This window comes from Schistocerca piceifrons, chromosome 5, assembly GCF_021461385.2.
Source record: "Schistocerca piceifrons isolate TAMUIC-IGC-003096 chromosome 5, iqSchPice1.1, whole genome shotgun sequence".
NCBI lineage: Eukaryota > Metazoa > Arthropoda > Insecta > Orthoptera > Acrididae > Schistocerca > Schistocerca piceifrons.
In genome coordinates this window covers 428,941,092-428,964,505 of record NC_060142.1, presented here as the reverse complement: position 1 = coordinate 428,964,505, position 23,414 = coordinate 428,941,092, and the positions used below count along the sequence as shown (strand labels likewise).

The 23,414-nt window shown below is 41.9% G+C and overlaps 1 protein-coding gene across 3 annotated transcripts in view; it reads right to left on the bottom strand.

Moving 5' to 3' along the window:
• LOC124798370 (3-hydroxy-3-methylglutaryl-coenzyme A reductase) overlaps positions 1-23,414 on the bottom strand; it is a 391,651-nt gene that overhangs the window by 208,531 nt on the left and 159,706 nt on the right. The window contains exon 1 of one of the 3 annotated variants that reach the window (XM_047261742.1): positions 2,349-2,431. The exons of the other annotated variants lie outside the window; for them this stretch is intronic. The gene's annotated coding sequence lies outside the window, so the exon portion shown is untranslated. Of the gene's footprint in view, positions 1-2,348; positions 2,432-23,414 lie in introns of those variants that run through there. 3 annotated transcript variants of the gene reach the window in all.

The window sequence follows — 23,414 nt, the reverse complement described above, 5'->3', positions numbered from 1 at the left end:
CCCCACAAGAATATGTTGCACAGCATTGTTGACAGCTTCTGAAATACCATCCACGGTTTCTAGCGTTATACTTGTAACTACGCTCTGAGTTATCCATATTTAAGCCAAGCCGTTGATACCTGCGCACTAAGGAAAGTGGAACGACATAACATTTCGTACACATTCTTGTTTTTGGACTTATCAGAAACAATGGCCACACGGATGATACGAAACATTTGGATCGTTTATTGCGTTACGAAATCTACGAAAAACATGACAAGTATTTGCTTGCTATGGTTCAAAGAGGGTCACTTTGATGAAAACGATTTGCCACGATCATCGGATTACAGTAAAATATTCTCGTGTTGAGTATTCCAGCCAATCCGGGAATCAGCAGATATGATGAACTCAATTATTACAAATGGCCAAGATCAAAACATATAATGAATGGGAACAGCATTATTCAAGAAGAAATCTGTGGATAACAATTCGTCTACATCTGCGTGCTTGGCATTTTAAATTCATGCGTAATATCCATCGCTCCTATTTAAGACTGCTTTTGGCATCTCTACGTGAACAGTAGATAACGTACGAGTACACTGGGATAAAGAATATCTCGCATAATACGAATTGCTTCCCGGGAATTTGGCCATAACAGCTGGCAAATATTGGCAATTAATCTGGCACCTTAAGTACAAAAAAAATAAAAAATAAATAAAAAATAAATGGTTCAAAAAATGGTTCAAATGGCTCTGAGCACTATGGGACTTAACATCTGTGGTCATCAGTCCCCTAGAACTTAGAACTACTTAAACCTAACTAACCTAAGGACATCACACACATCCATGCCCGAGGCAGGATTCGAACCTGTGACCGTAGCAGTCGCGCGGTTCCGGACTGAGCGCCTAGAACCGCTAGACCACCGCGGCCGGCAAAAAAAAAAGTGACACAACACCATGATAATGCAGACAGTTCGCTGACAAGACAACTACAGCAACTCGCTAGGAGATCAATTGAAGGAACTCACACAATAACGTTGCACCTTCAGACTCCCAACTCTACTACTCTCCATCGTACAATCTGCAAGGGTACTCCCTAGGTGATGGAGATGACTCTCAAATCACACTAGAATTATTTCTTCAAATCCAAACCAGTTTCTCTCAGCAGACCTGGGGTCGAAAAATTATTCCAGCAATGAGAGAGAGAGGGAAATACATTATTGACTAATTTATGCACTCTTTTCGTTTCACATAAATCCAAATCACAGTCCAATAGGTAATGAACTCCATCTCTCTCTCCTGAGTGAGTATGAAGATATACCTGCACCTAGAAGGCAGATCGCGATTTGAATGCTTTCTGTGGTTAACTTGTTCTCCAATGTGTATCGCATTTTGGAGCAACAAGTTTCAAATATCCGTCCAATCATCTGGATTCATGTTTTTCGTGTTTCCCCTAAATCCTTTGGGGGTAAATACTTTGAGGGTTATTTTGAAATAAGACAGGCCACTCTGCTTCCCCGCCCTCGTCCAATTCGAGCTCGTACTCCTCAATATTACAAACCTCTTCGTTGAGAGGACAGGATATCTGACCTATGTAGAAGAAAAGACACAGGAGGGTACGTAAAAAAATAAACAAAGACCTCTCTTTCGCCCCTCTCCAACATCCAAAAGCTTTATACTCGAGCAGAGTTGTATGATAGTAGCAGGCAAAGCCTTTCTATGGAAACAAGCAACAGGTGGACGCCGGACGATAAGCACGTCATAACTTTTGCTAATACTATTAACGAACACTTATTAAGCCCCACATCAACTGAGTACACATAAAGGGAAGTGCGTTTAAAGAGAAAACCGAATATTTCGAAATATAGACATAAGATTTGTTGTCGGTATCTCTTTCTTAACAGCCAGAAGCATTCTGTCTCGCCGATGGATTAATATCTTCATCTGAAGTTAAAGCAGGTCTATTTTACATTTTCTTCTATTGCTCGTATTTGTAGCATGAACATAATATGCAGAGCAGAGTTATACAAAAATTTTTATATGTGGGCGAAGTAGCTTCTTTCGATCGAGGTTATGCTTATGGGATTAATGGAACACAAACTTAGGTATTGTTCCACATCAAGACAAAGGGAACTAATAAATGAACACTGTGTGGAGCAGTGGGTCGTCAATAAAATTAAAATTTAGCTCGTCAGTTTGTTAATGTTTATACAGAAGGCATCGATATGGCTTGATATTATGGACAACACGCTAAATCCTATAGTCGTTCGACAAAAGCACAGAGCATGCAATAGAAATTATGTAAGACAACACTAAAATTAGAGAAGCCCGCCGACACGCGCCAGACGGGAGCTGCTGCCGTTCGCCTACCTGGCAACGATCCGACAGAACGTGGCTTGTGGCTTCTGACGCCAAGGGGCCGAGCCGCTAGCTGCGTTCACACACGCGTCCCTTGACAGACTGAAGCCACGCGCCAGCCGGCACGCCTTACTATCCTGACCACACTGTGCTCGGGCATCTTCGGCTAGAGTCGTGCTCGCCCGCCTGTTCCCCCCGCCGCGAGACGCAGACACCACGTGCCAATCTGCTCAGCTGTATCTCGCACGTTCAGCAGGAAATTTCACGCGTCGCGTTAATTTCATTCAGTACTACATATTCCTCGAACGCTATCCAAAGAACACAGTGTGGCCGAACGTGTCAATTACGACCAGTAACAATGAAAACTAACTTAGAAAAATACCTGTAAGAACCAAAACGTAAGCTTCATTTTACCACTTTGTTTCTAGGCACAAAGTTAATGTCTTTTTTTTTTTTTTTTTAATTCCACAGAGTGCTCATGTAACTGCAATGAAAAACACAGGAGAACATAGCATTCAAAACAGAAGAATGGCAGTGAAATGTACCCGTATGGTGTCCAAGGAAAACACAAATTCCTACAGCTGAAAATGCACATTTTTAGAAAACTTTTAAAAAATTAAAATTGTTGCTCATGCTTTTCAGATAACATCTTGTGTTTTCGCAGAAAAAACAGCCCCAAAAAGTTACGTTAGAGGCAGGATAACAATTCGTAAGACCGCAGAATAACGTTTCACGTATGTAGATAGACTGTTCTTTACAGTCGAATGGAAAAACTGGTAAAAGCGCACCTCGGGGAAGATCAGTTTGGGTTCAGGAGAACTGTAGGAACACGCGAGGCAATACTGACCCTACGACGTACCGTAGAAGATACGTTAACGAAAAGCAAACCTACTTTTATAGAATTTGTTGATTTTGAGAAAGCTTTTGACTATGTTGAACAGAATTCTCTCTTTGAAAGTTTGAAGGTATCAGGGGTTAAATACAGGGAGCGAAAGGCTATTTACCATTTGTACAGAAACCAGACGGCATTTATAAGAGTCGAGGAGCACGAAGGGAAGTAGTGGTTGAGAAGGGAGTGAGACAGGGCTGTAGCCTATCGCCAAGGTTATTCAATCTGTATACTGAGCAAGCAGTAAAGGAAACAAATGAAAAAAATTGGAATAGAAATTAAAGACCAGGGAGAAGAAAGAAAAACTTTGAAGTTTGCCAACGACATTGTAATTGTGTCACAGACAGCAAAGGACTTGGAAGATCAATTGAACGGAATGGACAGTGTCTTTAAAGGAGGATATAAGATGATCATCAACAGAAGCAAAACAAGGTTAACAGAATGTAGTCGAATTAAATCAGATGATGCTGAGGGAATGAGGTTAGGAAACGAGACATTTAAGGTAGTAGATAATTTCTGCTATTTGGGCAATAAAATAACTAATGATGGCCGAAGTAGAGGATATAAAATGCAGAATGGAGATGGCAAGAAAAGCGTTTCTGTAGTGTAGATGTTTTTTAACGTCGAATATAGATTCAAGTGGTAGGAAGTCTTTTCTGAAGGTTTTTATCTGGGAAGTAGCCATGTATGGAAGTGAAACATGTGCAATAAACAGTTTAGACGAGAAGAGAATAGAGATTTTGAATGTGATAGTACAAACGAATGCTGAAAATCGCATGGTTAGATCACGTAATTAATAATGAAGGACTAAAGAGAACTTTAGAGATAAGAAATTTGTGGCAGATCCCGACTACGAGAAGGGATAGGTTGACAGGACACATCGTCAATTTAATACTGGAGGGAAGTGTGGGGAGTAAAAATCGTAGAGGGAGACCAAGAGATGAATACAGTAAGTAGATTTAAAAGGATGTACGTTACGGTAGTAATTCAGAAATGAAGGGACTTGCACAAGATAGAGTAGCATTTACATATGTATCAAACCAGTATTCGAACTGAAAACAACAATAACAAAAAATAATCCATCCGATTTAAGGTTATAAAGCGTTCCAGAGATGGTGAACAAACTCCAATGGCAAAAGCTACAAGTGGCGTTGTGTATCATGGGCGGGTTTATTTCTGAACTTTCGAGAGCCTACGCTCCAAGAAGGGTCGGGCAACATATTACTTCCTGCCTCAAACGTGTTGCGAAATGATCATTGCAAGAAAATAGAACTCCATCTTTCCCACGTACCACTCGCGAATGGAACATGAAAGGTAGGAAATTGTAATGCGCCAAACGGTCTTCAGCCCGAAAAAAGGTGCTTTACTTGTTTGTATCGTCTCAACTTATTATCTTTCTGAAAGAGATGATCGAGTGCTGTGTTTTGAGTTTTAAATATTGGTGGGTCGCGGAAGTCAACGCCTGAAGTGGTTGGGTTTGCTTGATTATTTGAAGTTCATTTAAAAGTGGCGGTGACACTCGGGTTTTTTGTTTTATTTTTTTGAATTACAGTTCCGCTTATTGGGGTTTTGAATACAGAACCAGCACTCGGAATATAAAACGCTGACTTGTACCTGTACATGATTTAATTGAAGGAAATAAAGAAAACAGTTTTAATCAGTACTCGACTTGTCCTTTATCCCGAAGCTCGTATTACAAGAAAAAATAATCAAAGGCTTATTTGAAAGCCGACTAATATCTTGAATATAACTTTTCGGGATAAAGTAAATCCAAAGGTCAATAAAGTAAAAGACTGGAATATTGATAAAAGCAAAGTTCGAAGAAATTAAGGAGAAGGAATTATATTTTTCAGTGAACGAGTTGTATCGTAAAGAAAGATCTTTAGACAGGCAAGGCAAGTTTTACGGTTATGGAAAAGTGATTAATTATAAATGAAAAGTTATTCCACTTAATTCTTAAAGGTTGAGATAAACGGAAAAGTTTATTATGATAAAATTTCAATAGGGTCTAGGGTACTATTGTAGCAACGCGCTACTTATAGTGTTTATCGTTGATTGACAACGAGACACAAACAGCATAAAATTGTATCTTTGCCTTGTGAACATATTCTCCGATTTACCTAAAAATTTATAACGTTCACACTGATTGAATGTATATACGATTATTTATTGAGGCTTCAAAAGATGGGCAACTATACAAGGCAACGTATCTATACAACATTTTCGTCAGTTATAAACGAAAGCTATCGTTTCTGGTACCTACGTTGTTGAGAAAGGTTAATCGTGTTGTCAGAGTACACAGAGAAAGCTTCACTGTAGGTTGCTGTTATTGGTGAAGTAAATACATCGTTCCTACTCCCCGTAGACTCTCGCGTCTAGTATTTTTCTGGAGGTAGTTTATCTCTCGAACGTAGTCAGATGCACTGTTGTAATTACTATCCAAATAACTACCACTGACCCCATTATACCACGAAATGTGTTATTGTGTCCACCCTTTCGCACATAGTGATGTCGTAGCGAGCTATAGCTCGCTAGTACAGACGATTACCTAAGTCACACAGATTAAGTCGTTGAGTGTAGACAAGGTCTTCTCAGGACAACTTACTTTAGCATTACAAGAATGAGTTACACTGACCGACGTTGCTTTTCACCTTAGTACTGCAGGGCTCTTAGAGCCTGTTCACACAGTACATCTCCTACGAGTTAGTGGTGTCTAAAGGAACGCAGTACAAAGCTGACGTTCCCCAGTGGTATCTAAAGGGTGGCGCAGTACAAAATAGAAGTGGTTCCACACGTACACTCCGTCGCACACCGTGAAGTGACTTGCAGAGTATAGATGTCCATGCAAATGACTCTTAAAATTGCTTTCCAATAATACGGCGAAGTTATGACACCTTCTTTGTATGCCTCGCTTTCAGCAATAACGAAAACGCATACTAAAAAAGTAATAACACAACTAACCCGTGATTTTGTATTAAAAAACGGAAAACCGAATATTGTAAGGAATCTATCATCCAATACTTGTATGTTTATAGTTTCGATTCTGAAGTTAGGATTTCAGTGTACAAATTTCAGGTAAAATTCAATGCGCACACGTAAAGATTTCTATTTTCTAGAGCTCTATGGCCATTACCATCTGAGCATTGAGTAACATTTCAACAAAATGAAAGAAAATCACCACCTTTCTCCGGAGGCATACTTTCTGTTGTACTTCTCCCTTTGAAAACATACGTTTCAAATGTCTCAGACCGTAGACCAAATGACGTTACGGAAGAGAGAAAAAGTAACCTGCCCATTTCAGAATCGACCGGGTATAAGCTCTGTCCGATAATGATCGATTAGGGAATCCGACTTTTGAAGTAACTATCTTGGTAAACGTTTGGTACGATTTGGTGGAAACAAAAATCTCAATCCCCGAACGGAGATTCGAACCCAGTTCTTCCTTAACAAAGGACCCAGTGGGTCACCTACCTCGGTGGAGATAAGCGAGAAGGCAGTCCATGCCATAGTAATAACTGCAAGAAGTACGTAACAAACGAAACACAGAGAGAATGAGAGAGAGAGAGAGAGAGAGAGAGAGAGAGAGAGAGAGAGAGAGAGAGAGAGTCAACTTTGTAGTCACACACTGATGAAAACATGCGAACCAGTCTGTACAAAGTTTACTTTTGGTCACGTAACAGTACTTTGACTGCTTAGTTACGTAGTGGAACACAACAGAATTTTTATATTCCATAAATTTCTCCCAAGCCTGTCGAACATTACAGTCGATGCGAGAAACAGTACACGTTTGTCTCACTGGGAAGACAATTACAAAACCCCGACGTCTCGGAAGGCGAGGTACTCTGAATACAGATAAGCTCTCGGGAACTGCTGTTGAGCAGCTGTCAAGTTATGTAAAAACTGAGGAGCGATGTTCTACCATTCGCGTAACTACCGATTCGATGTGACGGCGGCGGTCTTGCGGATAGAGGGCTAGGCTCCCGCCCTGGAGGTCCCGGGTTCAGCCCCAGGTAGGAGGGAGGATTTTTCCTTGTTCCAGTCCCTCCAAGACGGTCCCCGGTCCACTATCAGAGTACTGGGGTTGTTTCCAGGGATAAAAGAATGTCACGCCGATTGATTTAGTATCCGATACTGATTCGGATTCCGTGTCCCGTTCGAGTGCAGACATGGAGGTAAGGTCAAGGTATTCGGGCTTCATACCACGGGGACAGTAGCGGACACATTACGTGGACCCGTCCACTGACCCCACCACTTAACCGGTAGTTCTCGCTGTAATCTAAGGTCTTCGATAAGCTCCATTGCTAATAAAGTGATTGAACTTGCCTATGCTTAACGTTTTTTTGATTCGGAGTGCTGCTTGGACTGTTTACGCACGCTTATGACGACGTTCTACACTTCGCTTCTGGCTATCCATTCGCTTCGTGACCAGGGCTGTCATCGACCACAGGGACCGCTTGTTAGTTCCCGTTCTCTGCCTCACCTCCAGTGCGAGTTATATCACAAACTTTGTACTACCTAGCCCAGTACGACAGAAACATGCGCCCGCCACCGTCCCCTTCCTAGTTACGCTGCGAACGCAAGGTTGCACTCCACTTCCTACTACGTTATAAGCCCGTTCACGGGTTGAGAGACCCACACTTCATCTTTTTTTATTCAATCAGGACGCAATATTTCCCTCTAACAGCGAAAGAGAGTCTTGCTGTATCAATTATGTCTGCTAGAATCTGGATCTACACATATACTCTTCAAACCACCGTAAGGTGCATGGCAGAGCATACGTCCCACTGTACCAGTTATAAGGGTTTCTTCCCGTTCCATTCACGTATCGAGCGCGGGAAGAATGATTGTTTGAATGCCTCTGTGCATGAAGTAATTATTCTAATCTTATCCTCACAATCCCGATACGTAGGGGGTTTTAGTATATTCCTAGAGTAATAATTTAAAGCCGGTTCTTGAAACTATGTTAATAGATCTATAGACTTTCTCGGGATAGTTTGCGTCTACCTGCAAGAGTCTTCCTGTTCAGTTCCTTCCGTATCTCTGTGACACTCTCCCATGGATTAAACAAATCTGAGACCATTAGTGCTACCCTTATCTGTATAATTTCAATATCCCTGTTAGTCCGATTCGATACGGGTCCCACACACTTGAGCAATATTCAAGAACCGGTCGCACGAGTGATTTGTAAGCAATCACCTTTGTAGACTGATTGCACTTCCCCAGTATTCTACCAATAAATTGAAGTCTACAATTTCCTTTACCCACGACTGAACCTATGCGATCATTCCATTTCACATCCCTACAAAGTGTTACAGCCAGGTATTTGAATGAGTTGGCCAATTGCAGCTCTGACTCATTGATATTATAGTCATAGGTTACTACGTCTTTTCGTTTTGTGAAGTGCAAAATTTTACATTTCTGAACATTTAAAGCAAGTTGCCAATATCTGCACCACTTTGAAATCTTGTCAAGATCTGGCTGAATATTTATACAGCTTCTTTCAGACAGTCCTTCACTGTAGATAACTGCATCTACAAAAAGCCTGATTTTGCTATTAACATTTTCTGCAAGGTCATTAATGTACAACATGAACAGCAAGGGTCCCAACACACTTCCCTGGGGCACACATGAAGTCACTTCTACATGTGACGATAACTCTCCATCCAAGATAACATGATGCGTCCTCGCTATAAAAAGTCCTCACTCCAGCCGCAGATTTCACTTGATATGACATATGATCGTACTTTTGACAATAAGAGTAAGTGCGGTACTGAGTCAAATGCTTTTCGGAAATCAATAAATGCTGCATCTACCTGGCTGCTTTGATCCAAAGCGCTCAGTATGTCATGTGAGAAAAGCGTGAGATGGGTTCAACATGATCGATGTTTACAACAGCCGTACTGGCTGGCACTGAGGAGATCGTTCTGTTCAAGATACCACATTATGTCTGAGCTCAGAATATATTCTTAGATTCTACAACAAATCAATGTCAAGGATACTGGACAGTAGTTTTGTGAATCATTTCTACTACCTTTCTTGTAGGCAGATGTTACCTGTGCTTTTTTCCAAGAACTGGGCCGTTATTTTCTTCGAGGTATCTACGATAGATCATACTTAGAAGACTGGCTATCTCAGCAGCAAATTCAGTACAGAATCTGACACGGATTCCATCGGACCCTGGAGCTTTGTTCAATTTTAACGATTTCAGCTGTTTCGCAACACCACTGACACTACTACTAATTTCATTCATCTTTACAGTGTCATAAGGATTAAACTGGGGCAATTCTCCAGGGCTTTCCTTTGTAAAGAAGCATCTGAGTAGTAGGACAAAGAGAGAATGAGCACAATTTTTAATGTGGGTTGCATACATGCATATACTGAGGGGCAAACCTATTGTTTTGTTATTAGATTTATGACTCCTTGGGGATTTATGACCCCCCTAGGAATAATCTGTACTTCTGAGAACCCCCCACCCCTACCCTTCCCTTCCTCACCTTCTGGGAAATCCCAGCTCTCCTTCCTCCCCTTCGTCGATACGAGCACACTTTTGATATTAAATGAATTGATTAATTAATTAGATTGATCAATTAATTACCCCATCCCCCTCTGGGAAATCCCCCAGCCCTTCCCTCCCCTCGCCCACTCCTACTCGTCCCTCCCACCATCTGGAAATTGGCAGGAAAAAGTCTCAGTCTGTGCTGGACGGGAATGAATTCAAATCAATGTCAACAATAATATATCATTCAACTCAATTTGCGTATTCTTTATTTTATCAGTTTGTGGGAGACAGGGTTCCCCTACTAGGGTAGAGCTCACGTTTGTACCACCCGTCCACGCTTCTATCACATAATAACTGTACGCACCAAGGAATGGAATAAAGTGCGGCATATTAACTGTCGAACAGCATGCACACGAGTCTGTCGTACGAGCACTGTCACAAAGGTCAAATTGGAAATTTCCTATGGGACCCTAGGCTGACACAGTACTTACTCTAACTTATGCTAAGGACAACACACACACATGCCCGAGGGAGGACTCGAACCTCCGACGTGAGGAGCCGCGCGAACTGTGGCAAGGCACGTCAGACCACGTGGTTACCCCACGTGGACCGAGGTCAAAAACCGCCGTATATCATAATTACAAATCACGATACTAACTAAGACTGACCACAGGCTAGATGTGAGACTCCTTCGATCTCGCGGTCCTGAACAATGCATCAGGTGGCGGCATTCTGTTGATCGGGAAATTCCAGACTTGCTTTCTGTTTCTGTCTCTATCAACTGGCTACTCCCTCTTTGTATGTGATATGACGTCTCAGGTTTTCATCCCTCCTCAGGATACTGTGTTCCTATCTGCTAATGTTGGGGACAAAGGAAGATCTGGCGGAATTGCGATATCAAAAATGGCAGGAAATAGTCCTTTTGCACTACCCTATCAAATTAATTGTTAATTTACAGGGATCAAATAGATCACTTAAAACACTTACCATCATCTTATGATGATTCTTCTGCACAATAAAACGTATTTTCAGCGTTTGAGAATCACACATAAACCTGATGCAAATCAAATAATTACATTTCTGCCACTAATAGATCGTAGTGCTAAGTATATACGAAGTCTTGTGTGCACTGACGATGGAGAACACAAGCACCTCCTCCACCACCACAGCCCATATCCGGCGAAAAAAACCTTCCAATCATGTCTTCGCACCGACTGCAGGGCAGACGACAGGGAACCATAGCCGCACTGGCCACCTTGCGTACTGACACACTTACTTACACACACACACACACACACACACACACACACACACACACACACACACACAGTTCGGGAGAGATGTGTGCACACAGGACTGGCTCATCTGCCACGCAGACTGAAAGTCGCGCTAATCTCCGAACAAAGTATCAGGTGACGGCAACCCATTGTTGTGGTTGTGCTAACAGGTAAGAGGTAGTAGGAAGTACTAAAGTGCGCGTCATTTATGTTGGCGGCCGAGTTTAGGTTCGTTCTGCGCATCTGACGTCACAAAACACAGTCAGCCAATGAACAGAGAACGATGTTGCCAGATCTCAACTGCAGTGGATAGCATGGACGAGTGTCTTCAGTATTAGAAACGTTCAGTCATAAATAAGGTAATAGAACAAAAGCAATGTCTTGATAGCAGACTTTCTTTTATAGAAAGTTTGGAAAAAGCGTTCTTTATACCAATTGGTTCATATTCTATTAATTAATTAAACCAAACAAGCAATAAGATTCCTAATTCATGTCATAGGAAGGAAAGGTGTTTGTATGAATCTCACGAACCGCTTTTTCGCACTAAAGAAGAGCAGTAATTGTTTATTTCCTATTGTACTTCGACAAAGCGTGAGTAATTCATAGTCATACCAAAAGTGTTTGTTAGTATTTTGCGTGAGGTGTTAGACTCCTCACTGTGTTCTGTAGGCAGATGATCTGCACTGGTGTTATAGTTAAGGTGTTGGACTTCTACGCGAAAGGTTATGAGTTCAAACCTTGTGCGGAGGTTAATATTTTAATTATTTAAAAACAATATCGAAGTGCCTTACTTCATGAATTATATTCGTTTGAATGCAATTTTTTGATATTTCTAGTGCTTTGTCTCTTCATAAACCCTTTCGCTGCTGCAGACACGTGCTCCCCGCATTCCGCGCTGTGTGCAATTTTGTCATCACTGCACTGCTCGCCTGTGCAGACATTGTGTTCCCACTGCTTTGACACACTTATCATGCGATTTCACAAAAACTATTTGGCCCAAAAATCTGATTTTTACACGTCTTCTTGACTGATACCTTCCCCCCATAAATGACTTAATTTTGTTTCGATGTTCAACGCAGTTATTATGCAGTATTAAATGTAGTAAACCATTGCACGAAATTTTGAAGAGTTTGCAGAGGTAGAAGTCCATAGCGTATACTTTCTGTATGGTCGATTATAGTTGCCACAATCTCGAGAATGAAATGTGGACAAGATACCTAAATTTAATATAAAATTTACTGTATAACAATATCTCATTTAATTTAAGTACCACAAAGGTGTCGTATGTAATATTGAGAAATATTCCGTCTTTCGCGACTGTAATAAAAGTTTTATTTACACCGGACGCGTTTGGCTTTATTTTAAAGCACTTCAATCAATGAAAGGTATGGCACATACACAATGGTACTCATGTTCTCTTTCTTGATTTTGTTCCACAGTCGCAGTTTCACCAATGGTACTGAAATATATTCCTCTTCTGCAACTGTAATAAGCGACTTATTTAGACCAGACGCTTTCTCTCTTTTGAAGCATCTTCAGTGGACAGTATTTTGTCTCCTCCATTGCCAAGTCACCTTACGTAGTTTTGTGCTGCGGTAACACAATATTCAACGTTTGTGTTGGCTGATCAGTGTTTTAGCAAATAAATGATGTATGTGTGTGCCACACACAAAAATTATATTTGACATAGCTGAGAGCACTTCACTGATAGACGGTATATTTAAGTCCTAATGTTTTTCTTAGTCCACAGTTTTGTTTAATGTATTTTGTCTACTTCCTTTTGATTCATTGAAGTGCTTTAAAATTAAGCCAAACGTGCTCAGTGTAAACAAAACTTTTGTTACAGTCGCGAAAGACGGAATATTTCTCAATATTACATACGACACCTATGTGATACTTAAATGAGATATTGTTATGCAGTAAATTTTATATGAAATTTAGGTATCTTGTCCACATTTCATTCTCAACATTGTGGCAACTAAAATCGACCATACGGAAATATACGCTATGGACTTCTACCTCTGCTAACGCTTCAAAATTTCGTGCAGTGGTTTACTACATTTAATGCTGCATAATAACTGCGTTGAAAATCGAAACAAAATTAAGTCATTTATGGGGGGGAAGGTATCAGTCAAGAAGACATGTTAAAATCTAATTTTTGGGCCAAATAGTTTTTGAGGAATCGAATGATAAGTGTGTCAAAGCAGTGGGAACACCATGTGTCTGCACAGGCGAGCAGTGCAGTGACAAAATCGAGCACAGCGCGGAATGCAGGGAGCACGTCTTTGTAACAGCGAAATGGTTAATGCGGCCGTGGTGGCTTTACTTCATGAACTGCGCGCTCCCCCCTAAACGTAAGCTTGCAAACTAACTATACTATGGCGCTGCTTCTATTGGCGCGTGCGTCGTGTGCAACTGGCAACGCAGCAGTCTCCCGCGTCTGGGCGGGCATGCGCGAGCCGCCAAGATAAAAGAATTGAACTATAGCTTTCCACTGACACAAACGTTAGATGCGATGCCCTATTCTGATTACAAAGCTACAGATTGGCAGTGGGAAGAACATACATAAAAAAGCTAATAAAAACTCGAACATCCCACAAAGATCACGAAAGATCCCGCCTAATACATATACTGCAAATAGACTCTATAAAACATGCACCCGCTAACAGCTCCGAGCAAATGCACAGTACTAGAAAAAATAGTTCCCTTACTGCACTTTGCTGGGACAGTTGTGACAACACTTCTGCATCCCATGGAGCCCAGATACCTTGTGCTCACGCCTGTGGAGAACTGGAGACCGATCCCAGTGCCCCAAGCGACGTCGGTGGGAGCTACTGACTGGTGAACACATCATAAAGATTGACGTGGTCCATCCCCACGTGTATAGACAGATGGAAGTATATCAAGTAATTGAATTTCAAAAACACTCACCATATATCGAGGTTCTTATATGCAGAGACATCTGATAATACAACTACTCTCCTCCACACATCGTCCATAACCCCCGCGATCACGAAGTCAACCAAATGCATACTGAGGAGTAGTTCACTATTCTCTTATCCTAGAGCGTCGTCACCTGGACAGTCCAGAGACCACAGAGCAGCAGAAGTCGGAGTCCTTTGATATCTGATACCAGAGAAACCATCTCCACTCTCTCTCAAGTGGCTACTAAGCCAGAACTTCCGATCGCCCGCTGGCCGCAGACGCTGCAAGACAAGCAGGTGCGGCTTGGATGTTTAGCTCTAATTGCAATTTCACCCCTGACATAGATTCTCCCCAATTTAAAAAATCCACTTTACCCAATCCGAGACAGCGATGTTGTTGTCAATACACCAAGAATTTCTCACACGAAATGTATATTCCTCCTTTTATACGAGTTATATTCGAAGAAAGAAAAAATCGGAGCATACACACAATATCACATCGCTAAAGTATCGCTACTCGTTGCGAAAATCCTATACAACAATATGGCATGAGGCATATTTCCTCTAAGTATTCCCTCACCACGTAAAAAAGTAACTGTTCTTGTCAGCTTAACTACAGCTACGTCCGGCGTCACAGCACTAGGGTATGAAACTCATTTTTTTGATCTTGACGGAGCGCTAAGTCACACGATGCCTCCTCATTTTCGAACTGTCTTAAAGTAATCAAATGCTTCGTCAGCTACGAAGTCTCCTAAGGCAGCAGCACACAGGAGATAAGTCTGGTGGGCGATAGAAGGATCCAGTTATCATTTTATGACCACCCCTGACACTACGTCTCTGAGAATTGACATGAAATACAAGTTTAGCGTCTTTGCCTACACTCATGTAAGAGGTGCCAACGAGCTATATACACAGTTATTCTGCTCACCTTGTTCTTGATGCTGAGTGCAATACAGCGTGCGACAGTACATCAGCACTACACGTCTATCACTATGTAGAATGTCAACAGGCAAATACCACAGGGACCAACGGTCACGATGGACTGGAATATGTCAGAGAACATCATCCGATACAGGGACGGCTGCGGACTACATTATCCCGTTTGTTGACCAGGAGGAACTACGGAACCCGCTGGATACGTTTTCCTCATTTCCTGCCATTTTTTCTCATATCCACTCATTAACATAAGTGCGTTATTAGTATGTTAATTTGTCCGTAGACCTAATCTTGCGCAAACGTGACACATGAACAATAATAATCAAGGAAACAAGAACTAATTAAATGTTTATCACGACACGGATACATGGAAGACGCTAAAAACTTGAATGCAATCGTGTTAAATAACAAACTGCAAAGATGTAAAGTAAGAACTAAAAAACCGTTTGTTTGTGGGGGCACCTTAAATACAAATGAACAGAATTACGAAGAAATGTGGATGTATGGTCTTTCGTGCAGATGTTAAGACAGTTCGAGCAATAACATCAGAAAGCCTCCTTAGTTCTGACATTAACTCATAGACTTACCTGTGAATGCCATTGGAAAATGCTACTGAGAACGATGACAATGAATTCACTCTTCATTTCATGAGCACCATAAGAGATCCATAAAATGTGTGTGTGTGTGTGTGTGTGTGTGTGTGTGTGTGGTATGCGCGCGTTTGTCGAGAAAGAGAGAGAGAAAGAATGAAAACCCGTCTCCATAGCTGAGGTTGATGATGTATGGTAATACAGTGGCGCTTGACACTGAGGTAGTTAGCAGAAAACCAGGCGGAAGAAAAATTTTCCATCGCTAGCAGTTGGCGGGAAAAAGCAAACGTGGAAAATGCAGACTAGAAGGAGGGACAGTATCACAGGATATTTGTTAAGACACCACGGATTAGCTCTGATGATACTAACGGGAGGCGTAGATTGCAAAAATGGCAGAGGAAGACAGAGATTGTAACGTACGCAACAAGTAATCGCGGACGTTCGTTGTAAGTGATGAAGAGACTGGCACAGGTGATAAAGTGGTGGCCGCGGTGGTCTAGCGGTTCTAGGCGCGCAGTCCGGAACCGCGCGACTGCTACGGTCGCAGGTTCGAATCCTGCCTCGGGCATGGATGTGTGTAATGTCCTTAGGTTAGTTAGGTTTAAGTAGTTCTAAGTTCTAGGGGACTGATGACCACAGTAGTTAAGTCCCATAGTGCTCAGAGCCATTTGAACCATTTTTGATAAAGTGGTGACAAACATGCTCAAAGCAGTACGAAGAATATTAAGAAAACTGACGGTGTCGTAAATTTCTTTGTCACTAAACTTCGAAGTGCGCCTGCGCAGCTAAGTGGTGAGCGAGTCTGACTGCTATGCGGAGGACAAAAGCAACGCCAGGGATTTTTCCTTGGTGGAAGGACTAGAATGGGGTGCTCGCAGCTACGTGATGCCTGATGGGGAGCTGCTTGCCGCGGCTCCATGGTCTGAGCAGCTGAGAACGGTCGGGAGTGTGGTGTGCTGACCCCATGCCCCTCCATACCGCATCCGATTGACGCCATTGGCAAAGGATGACATGGCGGCTGATCGACACTGAGTTGTTACATTTAAAACATCTCAGCTGTATCTTTCATCATAAGAATAAACCTGATGCAAACAAACACAAACGCGATGATTGGTCAGCAACCGTAACACTCATGCACTGGTGTTGTTACGCTCTTGGAAGTAGGTCCTATTTATGTATTAGATATTTTAATACTAAGTTACTTTAAATGAAACTTTAAGATATTCAAATGTATTAACAGGCATCGACATTTTTCTTAATCACGCGTTAGCTACGTAGTTTTTATTTCAAAAATCGTATACAGTCACAGCCTCTGCAGCGTTGTGTTCTGATTGACACGCTGTTAATGCGCAGTATGATAATGGCTGAGTCTGCTTTCTGTTCCGTAGTGAAACACGCGCTTGGAACACGATTAAAAAGTGCCGAGAAATAGGCTGTCTTAATGTTTTTCATAAATCTACGGAGATAATCGGCCTTGAAGTTTTCCCAGCGTTGTATGTACCAGAGTTAATACACAGTTCCACACTGAATGTATAGCGCAGTCGGTAATGTAATTGAATGTGAACAACATGCGGTTATTTCGTCCGTAGCTTCAGATCTGACCAGCATAAATTTTTTTCTCGTTCAGTTTGAAATACCTACATCTCACAATTATAAAAGTCATTTTTTATGAATAATGCACGTCTTCTTGTTTATAACTATACACTGGACGCGAAATTCCTGTTTCCATTTCAAATACAAATGTTTTATTATCGATGTGTTATGAAAGGCTGTTCATAAAAGTTGTTTTTAAGGCAAAAATGAAAAACCAAATCCTCTTTATTTGGCCTATGTCCATCGTTTTATACCACAGAGTTAGATAAGTATCGTAGAAATATGAAAAACAATTATTTCCACAGGATCGAGCACATCATACAAATGCTGCATTTTTACATTTGCAACTGTATCCTTACAATATAAACCCAACAGAACTGATCTGGAGCCAAGCTGCGGCATTTTGCCCCAGAAGTAACACTGTTAAGCTGCCTGACGTACTGGAACTAACGCACGCAGCTTTTTCACACGTCACTGGCGAAGCCGGCCGCGGTGGTCTAGCGGTTCTGGCGCTGCAGTCCGGAACCGCGGGACTGCTACGGTCGCAGGTTCGAATCCTGCCTCGGGCATGGGTGTGTGTAATGTCCTTAGGTTAGTTAGGTTTAAGTAGTTCTAAGTTCTAGGGGACTTATGACCTAAGATGTTGAGTCCCATAGTGCTCAGAGCCATTTGAACCATTTTTTTTTTGTCACTGGCGAACGCTGGCGGGATAAAGAACACCTCGTCGTAAAAGAAGAAGAGAAAATGCTGCGCCTGGTTCTCTTCGTGGATTCTGTTGTTGATAAGCTCGTTATAAACGTAGCTCGTGACACTTCCAGAACTGAAATGTATTTCTCGGTTTCGGATAAATAAGGAGCTAATAAATTACCAGACGACGTAATACCTCCAGTGGCTTCAATGTTTAACTATACGGTGAAATCCTTCAGTACTCTCTAACGTTAGACACAGCTTATGCAGAAAGGGTACCCTGTGGTTGGTCAGGAATTTTCATCATTCTTGTTTTTAATTACAATAGTACGTTAGCTAAAATCGATAACGTGTTGCGGTTTTTTCTCTAGTCTTCTAAGGAGCGTATTGTGTATGTGTTATTTCATTCCGCTTAAAAATTAAATTACATTCGAAGTTATTGCTCCTCTGTTCGTCTCTTTTTACGTGTGAACTGCAGTTCGCCAAGTCACTGCAGGCTAGCTGTACCAGCTGACCGGCCAATGCTGTCCAAGTTAATTGCGCCGGTAAAGCTGTTGTCCCTTATTATCACTAAGTCGATGTGCGCGTAGCGCACGGCACAAAACGTACCCATATTATCCGTACTTGACAGTACTCGAGACAGCTTGGCTGCTATCCTACGTGAAACGGAAATCCAATGAGGTTCCAAAATGTTGCAAATGGCTCTGAGCACTATGCGACTTAACTTCTGTGGTCATCAGTCCCCTAGAACTTAGAACTAATTAAACCTAACTAACCTAAGGACATCACACATCACATCCATGCCCGAGGCAGGATTCGAACCTGCGACCGCAGCGGTCGCTCGGTTCCAGACTGCAGCGCCTAGAACCGCACGGCCACACGGAAGAATACATAGCGCAATGTTTACATCAGGTTTATTCTTATGATGAACGGATTATAGTGACAGTGGTGGTGGCGATACGGTCCGGCCCCACGATGGCAACTCACGCTGCTGCATTGCGGCTGCTCCAGAAAAATGGGCTATGTGTGGGCACTGAATTACACCCCAAACAGAGCACAATAGTACGCAAGTATTAATCGCAGTCATGCACAGAATGCAGATACACACTGCATACTTCACAACACGTCGGAGAACAACAACAGACACCATCTCTGCTAGGACTTTATCCAGCACAGCAGTGCTCGATTGTTAAGTTGTTCCCGCCACCTGTTACCTTAATGTGCAACGGACAGAACACCAGTCAAAAAATTAAAATGTACAACTCACTGTTCAGCTTACATACGATGAATAATGATGAATGTTAGTTTACATCAGCGAGATAATCTGATCTAGAAGAACAAAAATTATTTGATTTCTTGAAGCTTAAGCGTCATTGTTGGGCCTTTTCCTCCCTGCAAAAAGGGATGAGGAAGATTCCGAATGGCTCTGAATGCAAACACTCTAAGCTTCGGGTGAAGCATTACCGATAAATGACACAAGGAAGATTAACACCAGACAGCAACATGCTAATGACCACTCCTGTACCGCAGAAATGATACCGTCTCTGTCACAGTGAGAACAAGTACTGAAGCACTCATTTAGTAAATTCCGTATGCAGAGAATGGGGCAAAGTCCTGTGATGTAACAGCTGGTAGGAACCACTATAGTGAAAACGGGAAGCTTTTTAGACAGTTGCATGCTGACTCATCCATATGTACGAGAGAAAGCTGAAAAACTACCTACAATTGTCAGATCTGAAATGCATTCATTTCCCAGCATAATCACCTTTCTTAATGCACTTTACCCGACGTTTCTATCACTGAAGTTTGATTCTGGAAGGGAAGAAGGGAAAGAAGAGTAGAGTTTAACGACCGGTTGGCTGCGAGAAAACGGAGACCAAGTTCGAACTGGGAAGGGAATCATCCCGACATTTCTCTTATGAAGTAGTAGAAAACCTAAATTACGATAGCCACAGAGCGACTTGAATTTCAACCCTCCCGAACGCGAATCCAGTGTCTTACCACTGCAACACCTTGATGGTAGTTGTGGAAGGTCTGCGTAATACTCGTCTAATGGTGCCATGATGTCTTGGCGTATATTAGTAGGCCAGTGCTATTATTTGCATCTCTACCAGAAGGCAGAATGATGTATAAAATGTCGGAAGAGAACAACGAACAAAGATGTTGGAACGACAACACGCCACTGTTGTTTTGACTTGCGCGAAGTGGGCAGCTTACCAAGGACACAGGAAGCATCTTCGTGCCAGACACCATCTTGTCCGTATGTTGTCACAGGATTTCTGCCGAATGGCTTCTCCGACACGGCAACACATCCGGTGTTGACCAGTTGGGCTTCTATAGCTAGACTGGGACCGAAATTTATAGCGGTTATTAATTTTTTTAATTCGCTTTTTCGCAGATGTCGTCTCGTCAGCACTGGCGAGCAATAAACTTTGAAATAAGGTTCCCTAACATCTCCCTAAACTAGAATTAGATACCAACATTCGTAACTTTTCCCGAGTACCAATATCTTGCCGTGTAACGTGCGGTTATCATACCACAATAAGTGATGATTAAGTTTTTTTCCCCCTCAGAGACCTGTTTGAAAGTAAACCCTCACTAAAAATGTTGTTTACTGTCGTGGGCAACTCCGCAAAAAATTTTTAGGCCCCCTTCTTTCAAAACATGTGAATAAAACAGAATTATCAATTCAACAAATAAATTCCGTGGACTGTGCCACTATAGAATAATAATTGCATAAAAGTCCAATATTTACCATGTTACTAGAAAAAATGTTGAAATAGAAGTTATGTTTGTCTCTTTTGTAAACAACAGGAGTGGGATCCTCCATTAAGTCCATTTAGTGAAATATTATCAAAGACGTCTTAAATGTCGTTACAATGTTCGATTTACGAAACCGTACAAAACATCTTGAACGCTTTCCTTTTTCAGAACCATTGAATTTTATATTTAAAAAAAAAACTGAACGTTTTCAAAGTATATGCGTTATACAGCTTACGAACAAACGAATACGTGCAAAACATGTACATGTTGTAACAAAGATGTGATTCGAAAAATTAGAACCACAGGTGATACTGTGATTTTCTCCATTTCTGTTACTGTATTTTCTAAGTAATTTGCCACTAGAAATTCTCTAAGATTGTTCAGGAAATAAATCAGATGTCTAATGAGGAACTGGCCTTTTGTGCGACATTTGGTTTCTAAACAATTTTCAAATTAGTCCAGGGCATTTACAGGAAAAAATGTTACTGCATATTACATGCTGGGCTGACAACCCAAATTTATACCACGATTATTTAGGCGCTCTCTGACACACGGGCAGTTTATTTTACGGGGGCGTGCTGAAAAGTAATTTTTATGTGAAAACTCTTACACCTTTTTAAATAATCGAATACTTCGTACGCATGATGTTAGGGTAGCGCGGACGGTCCAACCTACCAAATTAGTCCTCGAGCTATATTATAATTTATGAAATGAATTAAATGCAGTGAAATAAAATGATTGGCTCGATGAGGATGACACAAGATCCCATGACAAAGACTTTCAACTGTCACAACATATGCGTTACATTGGATATTTAGCGTGTCTGAATAGTTTGTAATGATAGTATGTCATTGCATCTTCGTTAATTTCATCCCTGTATAGCACATAATTTCAATGCATACAGGGTGTCCCAGCTATCTTGTCCACTCAAAATATCTCTGGAACAATAATAGCTATTGGAAAACGACTTTCACCGGTATCAATGTAGGGCTGGGGCTCATGAATGTACATATTTGGAAACATTCTAAAACGAAAGCATATGTGTTTTTTAACACAAACTTATGTTTTTTTTAAATGGACCTCCTATATTTTTTTTCAGCAATCCATAGCATAACAAAGCACATACACAATGGCGTTGATTGCATCGCAATATGCCCATTACATCCCGAGATATTGAGACGCGAAGTTGACGCTTGAAACACCCGACACGCGCTGCTAGCGCACGTCCTGAGGCTCAGGCGTGAACCCCATGCTGCCCGTAATCGCGATGTGATTGACATGTGTAATCACACCTCCATACTTATCAAGAGGTCCGAAACGAATAATACGGTCTGCTGCCATCAACTCTCATAAGCACATAATGGTTTCCCTCTTGCACGTTTTACGTATCTACGTACACAATATGAACCAGTACCGATCTGTGTACACCCGTCAGGTTGTCTTATTTATCCTGCACACCCAAAATAAGGTTTATCTAATACGTTATATGACCCATTGTGCCTGCTGCGCAGGGCCTGGCTCTACCTAGTCAAGTGTCCAACGTAGTTCCCACTACTGCCACAGTTACCACTTCGCCTTGTTTATTATTTGCGACCCATGCAAACTCCTGTACTCCACCACCCTCCGAGCATCCCATTTGTTGTTGCTTTGGCATGCTGTACACCGCTTGCCAGTGTAGTCGTGCATCAGAGTAATCTAGTGACGGCACGGACGTAGAACACATTGTGAATAAACGTTGTGTTGTGGAACTTATACTGTACAGTATAATGTACACACATGAAGATATGGTAGAAATGCTGCTGATCTATGGATAATGTACGTTGACGGGAAATACGTTATGTGATTGCTTGTTTGTTGATAGTACTGTTAGCGAACATTATGATTATTAAGTTAATATGTCTGTTTTCTACCCTACTCTACATACCTGTACTGTACCCTGTTGTAGGTGGACGAAATGCTGTTCAGGCAGAACGACTGTACAGAAGACTATTCCCTGACAAGCCATCGCCTTCGCGCCGGATGTTTGGTCTCGTCTACGTGAAACGGGAAGCTTAAATCCAAGACCTCGACATCGTCTTAGAACACGCACAAATGAACGTGCTGAAGTTGCTGTGCTCGCTACCATAGCTGTGAATCCTCAAATCAGCACACGTCAAATTGAACGTGAACTTGGTGTGTCGGAGTGCACAGCGTATTCTTAAACGTCATAAATTTCATCCTTACCATGTTCATTTACACCAGGATCTTCATGGAAATGACTTCCGCAATAGGGTAACATTTTGTCGGTGGGCTCAGCAAAAACTTCTGACTAATCCAAATTTTTTTGCAGATGTTCTCTTTACCGACGAGGCATCATTCTCCAACAAAGGAATTGTCAATATGAGGAATATGCATTATTGGTCCGCAGACAATCCAAAATGGCTCCGTCAGGTAGAGCATCAACGTCCGTGGAAAGTTAATGTTTGGTGTGGGATTATTGGAGATACCATTATCGGACCTTTCTTTATAAATGGCATCCAAAATGGCAGACAATACTCCAGATTTATACGACATAATCTTCCTGTTCTCTTGGACACCGTACCTCTGAACCGGAGAATGGTCATGTGGTATCAGCATGACGGATGCCCTGCACATAACGCCTTACGAGCACGACGACGTCTGAACCGTAAGTTCCCTGGAAGGTGGATTGGACGAGGTGGCCCAGTTAGGTGGCCTGCCCGATCTCCGGACCGTACACCGCTGGATTATTTTCTTTGGGGAGCAGTGAAGGATCCTGTTTACCAACATGGACCAACAACACCAGAGGACATGAAGCAACGCATTATTGATGCTTGTACAGCCATCAAAGAGGAAACAGTAGCACGAAGTAGGGCATCCTTCATCCGCAGAGTGACCCTATGTATGCAAGCCAATGGGCCTC